Here is an 8,142-nt window from a genome sequence, read left to right on the forward strand (position 1 = left end):
GTGTGGTGTGTTGTTGTGTACCTTGCAGACCTTGTTTAGCATTTTATTGCATTAAAGGCAAAGCAGTTTGGTTTAGCATGCATCCTTTGCCTGGCTATTATAGGCCTTTTGTCAGTTCATTGTTTTCCAGGCCTCCTGCTTGTTGCTTGTGATTTGAGTGTCCATGTAGCTGGTGGCCATTTCTGGTGGGAGTTATATAAGTGTGCTGCTTTTGCCATATAGGCCTGCATGGTTTTCCTCTTGGCTTACTGCTTCCATCCATCCCCTTTGCCAGCAGCAGCTCCCTGAATGATGTGATGAGCAAATAATGTAATGCCAAACAGGGTCCACTTCCATTACATTTGTATTGTTGTTGTTATTCTTCTTTCCTATCCTTCCTGAGAGTGTACCCAGTATCCCATGAAAGCCCTTGTTGACAAAGTCTCACAAATGGCTACACTAAGTTATATCATTTATTTGTTTTTTTGTACTAGTAGTAATTGACCCACAAAAACAAATGCAACATTTCACTGATGTTCTTCTCCTGGCTTCTTTGATTTTAGGTGCCCAAAAAGACAGAGGTGGAGGTGTCATCATCACCCGTTTTACTGCCAGACATAAATCTTGCTGCGCACCACGTCACGTCCACGTGTGACCACAGACATCTCTGCAACTTTTGCACCTGTGTCCTGCTGGCATCTGAAGAAGATGGGCCCAAAGAAAGGTAACAGGTCCTCCAGTACCAAAAAGTTGTCAGTGAGAAGAAGGAACAGAAAAAGGAAGTGGCACTTACCCAGACCGGTGTGCCACCCCAGATGTTTTTTGGGAAACAAAAAATTGGGCCTGCAGCAGCGTTGTCCAGGGACCAAGCTGGGAGCAGCACCTCCGCATCAGCGGGCCAGCCCCACCAACCGAGGCCCAAGCCCATAAGTGTGGCAGAGGTAGCCAGTCTACTAACGAGCAGTGATGCTGAAATGTAATTATCGCAAAGTAGTACACAATCAACGCAGGCGGACACTCAGCAGATAAGTGGGCAGCAGCAGGTGCAGCAGCCACAAGAACAGCAGCAGCTGCAAGAACAGCAGCAGCCGCAACTACAGCAGCAGCTGCAAGAACAGGCGCAAGAACAGCAGCAAGAAACGGCCAAAACAACAGCCCACAATAGTAGTTGTTCCTCCTGAAGTAGGGGCATTTCAGGAAATCGTGCTTCCTGCAGACAAAGAGGAGCAAGCCACTGTTTCAGAAGATCCATTTTCTTCCAGACCCCCAGCAAGGAAAAGGAGAGTTAGTCCATCATCTTCTTCTTCAAGCCCCACTTCTAATGATCGAGATGCCACTTGGAAGCCACCAGCTCAGTCTGAGAGTGATGCACGCCACAAGACAAGGCTAGTGAAAAGGAAGGTTCCAGAAAGCCTTAGAGTTATTGAGGTAGATGTACAAGAGGGGAATGATAATGATGACGAGCCAATCATCAAGAACATCACTCCCGGCCCAAAGGAGATGGAGACCAACTTTATTACCCTATCCAAAATCACTGCGAGGGATGTAGCACGGATACACCCACCACAGGTAACACCAACACGACCTCCAGCTTCTATATTTGCATTTGCAAAGGCCCGGCAGGGACCTACATCCAGCTCAACCACCACCTCAGTAGGTAGTGGTAGTGTAACTGCACAGAGGCAAATTCCAGGCACACCCTCCAGTTTATCTGGTATTGAAAGAGTCACATCCAGCAGCGCCAGAAAGTTCTCCTCCCCAGTTTGGGACTTCTTTTTGGTTAGCAGTGAGGAGGAAAGCATTGCTATATGCTCAATTTGTTGACGGGCTGTTAGGCGGGGTAAGCTTGGTACAAACTATGGTACCGGAGGCCAAACAAGTCATCTCAAAATACACCACAGTATCCAGTGGGAGGCTCACCTACTTCACTTAGAAAAAGTAAAACTGAACCCATTGCTGTTGTTGGGGATGAAGAATTAGGGGAAGATATGATCGCGGTGGAAGCTGAACAAGAGGAAGACATTTCTAGCCCTGTCCCCAGCAGTGTAGTGGTACCGCCCACATCCTCAGCAACATCTCAGTGGCACCGCAGTAAGAGTCATACTCAGAGTCAGACTGAGACACCAAGACAACCGAGTACTGCAATGAAAAAAAGTGTGTCATTGAGCCTAACTGGGTTTAAGAAAACAGCTGCACAACAAATGAAAATAATCCAGCCTACCATTGAGAGCATGCTTAGGTTGGAGGGGTAGTACCAACGCAACCACCCAACGGCACGGTTGTATAATGCGAAGCTGGCTAAAATCTTAGCGCTGGACCTTCTCCCTTTTTCATTTGTGGAAGGGGTGGGTTTCCTTCAATTTGTGTCAGCCAACTGCCCTAAATGGAAGGTTCCCAGCTGGTCCCATTTCGCCAGAGTTGCAGTTCCAGCACTACATCACGATGTGCTGGAATTGGTTAGACAAGCTTTGCAGCAGAGTGCTGTTCACAATATCCACCTGACAACAGACATGTGGATCAGTTGCCAAGCTACTGATTACATGTGCATCACTGCACACTGGGTCTCTTTTGTGGGGGTTAAAGATAAGCTATCTGAAGTAGGTGCTGTTGACTCAGCTGAGATTTTTAATGCTACTCGGAAACATGCAGCTGTAGCCATGTTCTCCATGGAGAAATCTCATACTGCTGTAAAGATTTTGGAAGAGTTTCACAGCAAGGTCTTTGAATGGCTGCACCCAAGAGGGCTTAAGATTGGTTTTGTTGCCACAGATAATGGCAGTAATGTACTTAAGGCCATGGAGCTTGGTTGCTATTTCAGGGTCCCGTGTTTGGCACACTGCATTAACATTATAGTTCAAGACTTTCTGTAAAAAGAAGCCATAGTCAGCAACTTACTAACCACCTGCCGAAGAATATGCACTAATTTCAGCCATTCTTTTAAAGCTCGGAAGCAGCTGAGGATCATTCAACGTGACTATTGAATGCCAGACAAAGGACTCATCCAGGAGCTGGCAACACATTGGAACTCAACTTATTACATGCTTGACCATCTGTTTGAGTAGTACAGACCAATCAATGAAAATGTCAAGCGAAGAGGGGATGCTACTGTGCAAGGCATGATCCTTCAGATGGACCAATGGTGCCTAGTTAAATGCCTGACAGAGATGCTTCTTCCTTTTGACATCTTCACACGTGAAGTCAGCAAGGAGGACTGTACTAAGTTCCAAGCTATCCCATTGTTGCACATGCTAGAGCACTAGCTGAAGGAGGTGTCTGAAGCGTACAAAGGTGTAGAGGAAAAAAAAGAAGCATATCAGTTGGTGGTGAGTTTATCCCGTCGCGTAGCTGACAATACGAGGGTGCAAACTACGATTTTGTCACAAGAACATTACATTTGTTCCACATTTCTGGATCCACGGTCCAAATCGTCACTGAACAGTAAGACATTTATTCCTTTTTCAGAAGTGGATGTTGCCCGGTGCAAATCTTGGATAGCTGAGGCAGCCAGTAATTTGGCAAATGAACGGCTGGTAATTAAAAGCCTGCTACATAAACCCACAACAAGTACTGCAGCAGCGCATCCGGAGTCAAGTTCAACTTTGGAGCCTGAGGGCAGTTCGCTTGGCTCAGAACACTCACCATCACTATCAACCACAGCAAGAACCTGATCATCAGCCCCATTAAAATTGTTAAAGGATTGGGATTTACAGCAAGGACTTGCTAGGTCCAGTGCTGATGCAAAGACAAAAGAGGCCAAACAAAGTGTAGCATCCCTGAACATTGAGCGGATGGTCCAGGCCTATCTGGATGACCCAACAGAGGTGTACATTGATCAAAACCCATTGCGGTATTGGTATGGGAAAAGGGGCCAATGGCCACTGCTCAGCAGGCTGGCAATAAACTATCTGGCTTGCCTTGTCGCAAGGGTCTCTTCTGAACGTGTTTTCAGTGCTGCTGGTTCCATTGTAACAGTGAGAAGGACCAGTCTCTTGCCCAAAAACGTGGAGGGGTTAACCATGATCAAAATGAATCAGCACTTTATACCACCAAATTACACAATACATGAATCAACGCAGGAAGATGAGGACAGCGGCTCAGGTGACCGAAGTAGTGTGTTAGATGATGGTTACCTACTTCTGGTTGAACCCCCAGAGTTTGAGGACGAGCTATACTTCCCTGACAATTAGACTTGCACTTCTTACTGTCTTCTTCCCTTATTTACTTTTATTTGTGAGTCTGTCTTTTTGGTTCGAAACTTCGAATCACAACAAATCCATCACCACCGTCTTCTAGTCTTTTTTTTGCCATATGAGTTTCAGCTGTCTGCATTTCAGACAGTCCACTCCTCCAAGTCCTCCTCCTCCATCCTCCTGAATCGCCCTAAATCCATTACCCTCAAGCCAGATGAGGATTGGATGAAGCATTATAGAAGAAACAAGAAAATCATGCCTCGTTGAGTCCCTCCAAAAGAAGTGGAACATGATGATGACTACTATAGCTATCCTCCTTTCTGAGCCGAGAGAGACTGCACATTAACTGAAGATGAGATGGAACAGGCAATGAGTGATGCCATTCATTGAACGCTGATTGAGTGATTTGTGTTGTTGTGGTTTGTTGTGCATGAAGTTAGTTCATTGTGTACTATTATCTAATCTACACACTAAAAGTAACTCAAGGCAATTTTTCCCTTCTTGTATTTTAATAAAGAATTTGTACTTCTACTACAGGCCGATCCATAGCATTTTGAATATGGAAAGGGGACTCAATCTGTACACTGCACACTGAGTTGGACAACACCATGATGATGATGACCACAGTGACATAATATCTTTGCAGTCACTCAGTAGGATCGGAGATGATTGATGGAATAAGTCAGGGCGCTTTATGAGTGGCATAAAAGGTAAACAAGTCAACAACAACCACAGCAGACCTTCATGTCTGTGTAGTGGTGGAGTCAAGTGTAGTGGTATGACTGGCAACGGTGCATTGATTTAGTCACTTATTTTATAAAATGCTATGTTGCTGGATATGTGTTTTGTCAGACTCTGTCAAAAAATGTACGCTAAATGGAGGATGTGTCAAGGGTGCCGTCACCGTGGGCCTGCTCTGTCCTGTTGTTGTTGTAGGTTAATGCTGGAAACAGACTAGAGTAGACATGATGTATCCATGACGCCTCTGAATGTGTTCTTGTTGCACTCCACTGTAATTTATGTTTTTTTTTCTACTTGGTTTTTCAATATCCCTTTTGATTTTCCATCTACAATTACAGGCCGGCCCTTACCCTGTGCAATACTTGGAAAAACAATGTACACTTACCTTGCCAATGAATCTACATCTGCCAGGCAGGCAGTGGCGTTGCCCAAGATTGATGGACAGAGCATCCATGGAAGGGAGGACCAAGAGGAATGCCGAGATGCAACTCCCCATTTTGACCTGGATAACACAGTATCAACTTTCATCATCTTTTAAATAATTTGATACATTTTTTGTCTCCAATCATTACTACTGTGTGTTGTTGTTATTATTATGTTTGCTCTCTGTTTATAATTCATCCCTACAGCTATTTTTTAATTTTCTTTGCTATCTTTAAAAGTAAGCCCGGTACAAAAGAACGCAAACTGTATGTAATCCGTGTCTCTCTGAGGGCAGACAGGCAAGTCAAATTGCATAATATTAACATACTGCTGCCCTGTACTGTCTAATTGTCTAGTAGTAGTTAGTATGTACTACTTATCATTAACCATCAAGTTATCATCATCATGCATGCATTTCCTTTTTCTCCCTTAACAGATATATGGATATGGTAGTCTACAAAGATTGTATTTTGTTGTTTGTCCATGCATTCTGTTTTTCTTTGTCAAACCTTTCCCCAAACCCCCCTTACCAACCATTCATCAAACCCTAACCCTCTTCCCCCGGGCTGTGTGATTTATTGAGGTGTGACTAAATTAAATATACACCAATAATTGATCACACAGATGTGGCGAAAGCAACACCAATTCAATTTCAAGGCAGGGCGAGGATCTTCTTCTGCTTGCCCACCCTTGATCAGTATATTTGCTAGGTACATTTTTTACCAAAGGAACCTAATCCATCATCATTAATTGCTGGCATCGATTGAATTTGTCATCCTATTACACACAGCACTAAAGGTTACGCTTGTGTCGAGTGTAGGCCTAGTTGAGTGACTCGACACAACTACAGTTTGTAACTTGTTATACTAGGCTATCCGAGCCACTATTATGTTTTATTTACTTTGCTCTACTACTACTCCCAGAGTCTCTCTCAGGCGACTGACCTTCTCATTTTCTTTTTTTGTAAATGCTACTGCCAGTGTCTACTACTACCACCACAACCATGGCATCTCCATTCTCTTCGAAAACCGAACCTTCATCGCCATGCAGCCATCGCTGTGCCTAACTTAAACATCAATCACAGGTTAGAAAAGATGTTTGGGGAAGGTATAATAATGGACTAGGGGGAGAGACTGACAGTATTAGTAGGACAAGTCACTCAGTGAGGGGTACCGCATCTATCTGTTTGTGTCTTACAAAGTCAGCCAATTATTTAAATCAAACACTGGCTGTGGCCCTGCAGCAGCAAAGAAACAATGTGACGTAAAACAGTAACCCCATCCACAAAACATTAACAACATCATATGTAAAGTATAAATATATAATTTAATCCCCTAACAAAAATAAACTATGTAAAAAATCCCACAACAACACCTGACCCACCCCACTCCCTAACCCCAACCAATGTCCGAAACAAAAAAGTTCAACAAATTAAATGTCCAATTGTCCATGTCCATAAATAAAGTGAAAACCCCAACGCTCGATTCCCATCCACCAAAAGAAGCAATAAAAAAGGAGCAATCAACAGGGTCTGGTCATCAGCGGTCTTCCCTCTCCAGGACACGAAAACGCTCCTCTAGGCGGGCCACGTGGCGCTTCAATGTGCGGCAATTGCATCCACGGGGGCAGCAGTGCTACTAAATGAAGAGTGGTGGCGGGCGGCTGCCAGACGGCGGCGCCGTAACACTGGAGGGGGTGGCTGGGGCCCGGGGCATTGGGGGATGCTGCTGCAGCCTCCTCCTCAGATGGAACCACCAGCCGCCGGTATTCAGTTTGTATGGCCTCCAGCTTCTGGCCGCGGGCCATGGCTGCCAACTCCTTCCTGTCTGGTTTCCCTTTGGAATGAGTAGCTATATCAAGAAGAAAAAACAAGACTATTGTAAAATATACTCTTAGCAAAGCAGTAAGTCAAATTAATTCTACACATAGTGGCAGAGGAGCACTAGCAAGCACAGTACATAACATTTGTGGCATGTATCTATCCTCCAACTTCCTCGGCCTCTAACATTTGTGGGAGTTTCAGGCATTCAACCACCTATGCATCTGATTCCTAACAGCCACCTATTCATGCATCCCACGTATCCTTCTCTGCCAGTCATAAATATTAAATCTCGAGCTCCCTTCCTCCTTCCAGATTTCTTTCCCTTTTCGTTCAACCCATCCATCAAGGTCATCTGATGTGACTTTAAGTCTTCTCCATAAAACTTTCAAAGCTGAGTTGAAGTCAGATAGAAGAGGCCTTTGGTTACTCAACACTCCCGCCGCTAATGCTATTGCTAATGCTAAGTAAAGGGTGTCTTCTTCAACCGTTCACAACAAATTCATACTTAATAAGTCTCAACAGTACAGTATACACTACACCCTTGCAGTGAGTGTAATGTCAATAAGTAAGGATTAGGAATATAAATTACCAAAGCCCGTCACTGCTGCTGGCTCACCCCCTGCAGCTCCTCCTGCAACTGCCCATCTCCTCCTGCACCCTCAGCGGCTGCGTCACCATTGTCGCTGGCCCTGGCACTGGTGGTCGGTGGTACGCCTAGAAAAAACATTTCACATTTTTTAGATGCCATATATACCTCACCCTATTCTTTCTTTTTCAGTAGCAAGATTGAAAAAAAGTTATTACATACATATACAACATACATCACTAGTACAAATCAGGTAGTAGAGTAGACACAAGTAGTGTTAGATAGTCCCTAGGGTCATTCTAGTCTTTTCTAAGTTAGCCTGAGCCATGCAACCATTTTAGCTTTGTGTGTTTTATTTTTGCACACATTACCTCGCAGTTTGTTGTGTAAGACGCCTTTGA

Source organism: Triturus cristatus, chromosome 8 (assembly GCF_964204655.1).
Source record: "Triturus cristatus chromosome 8, aTriCri1.1, whole genome shotgun sequence".
Classification (NCBI taxonomy): Eukaryota; Metazoa; Chordata; class Amphibia; order Caudata; family Salamandridae; genus Triturus; species Triturus cristatus.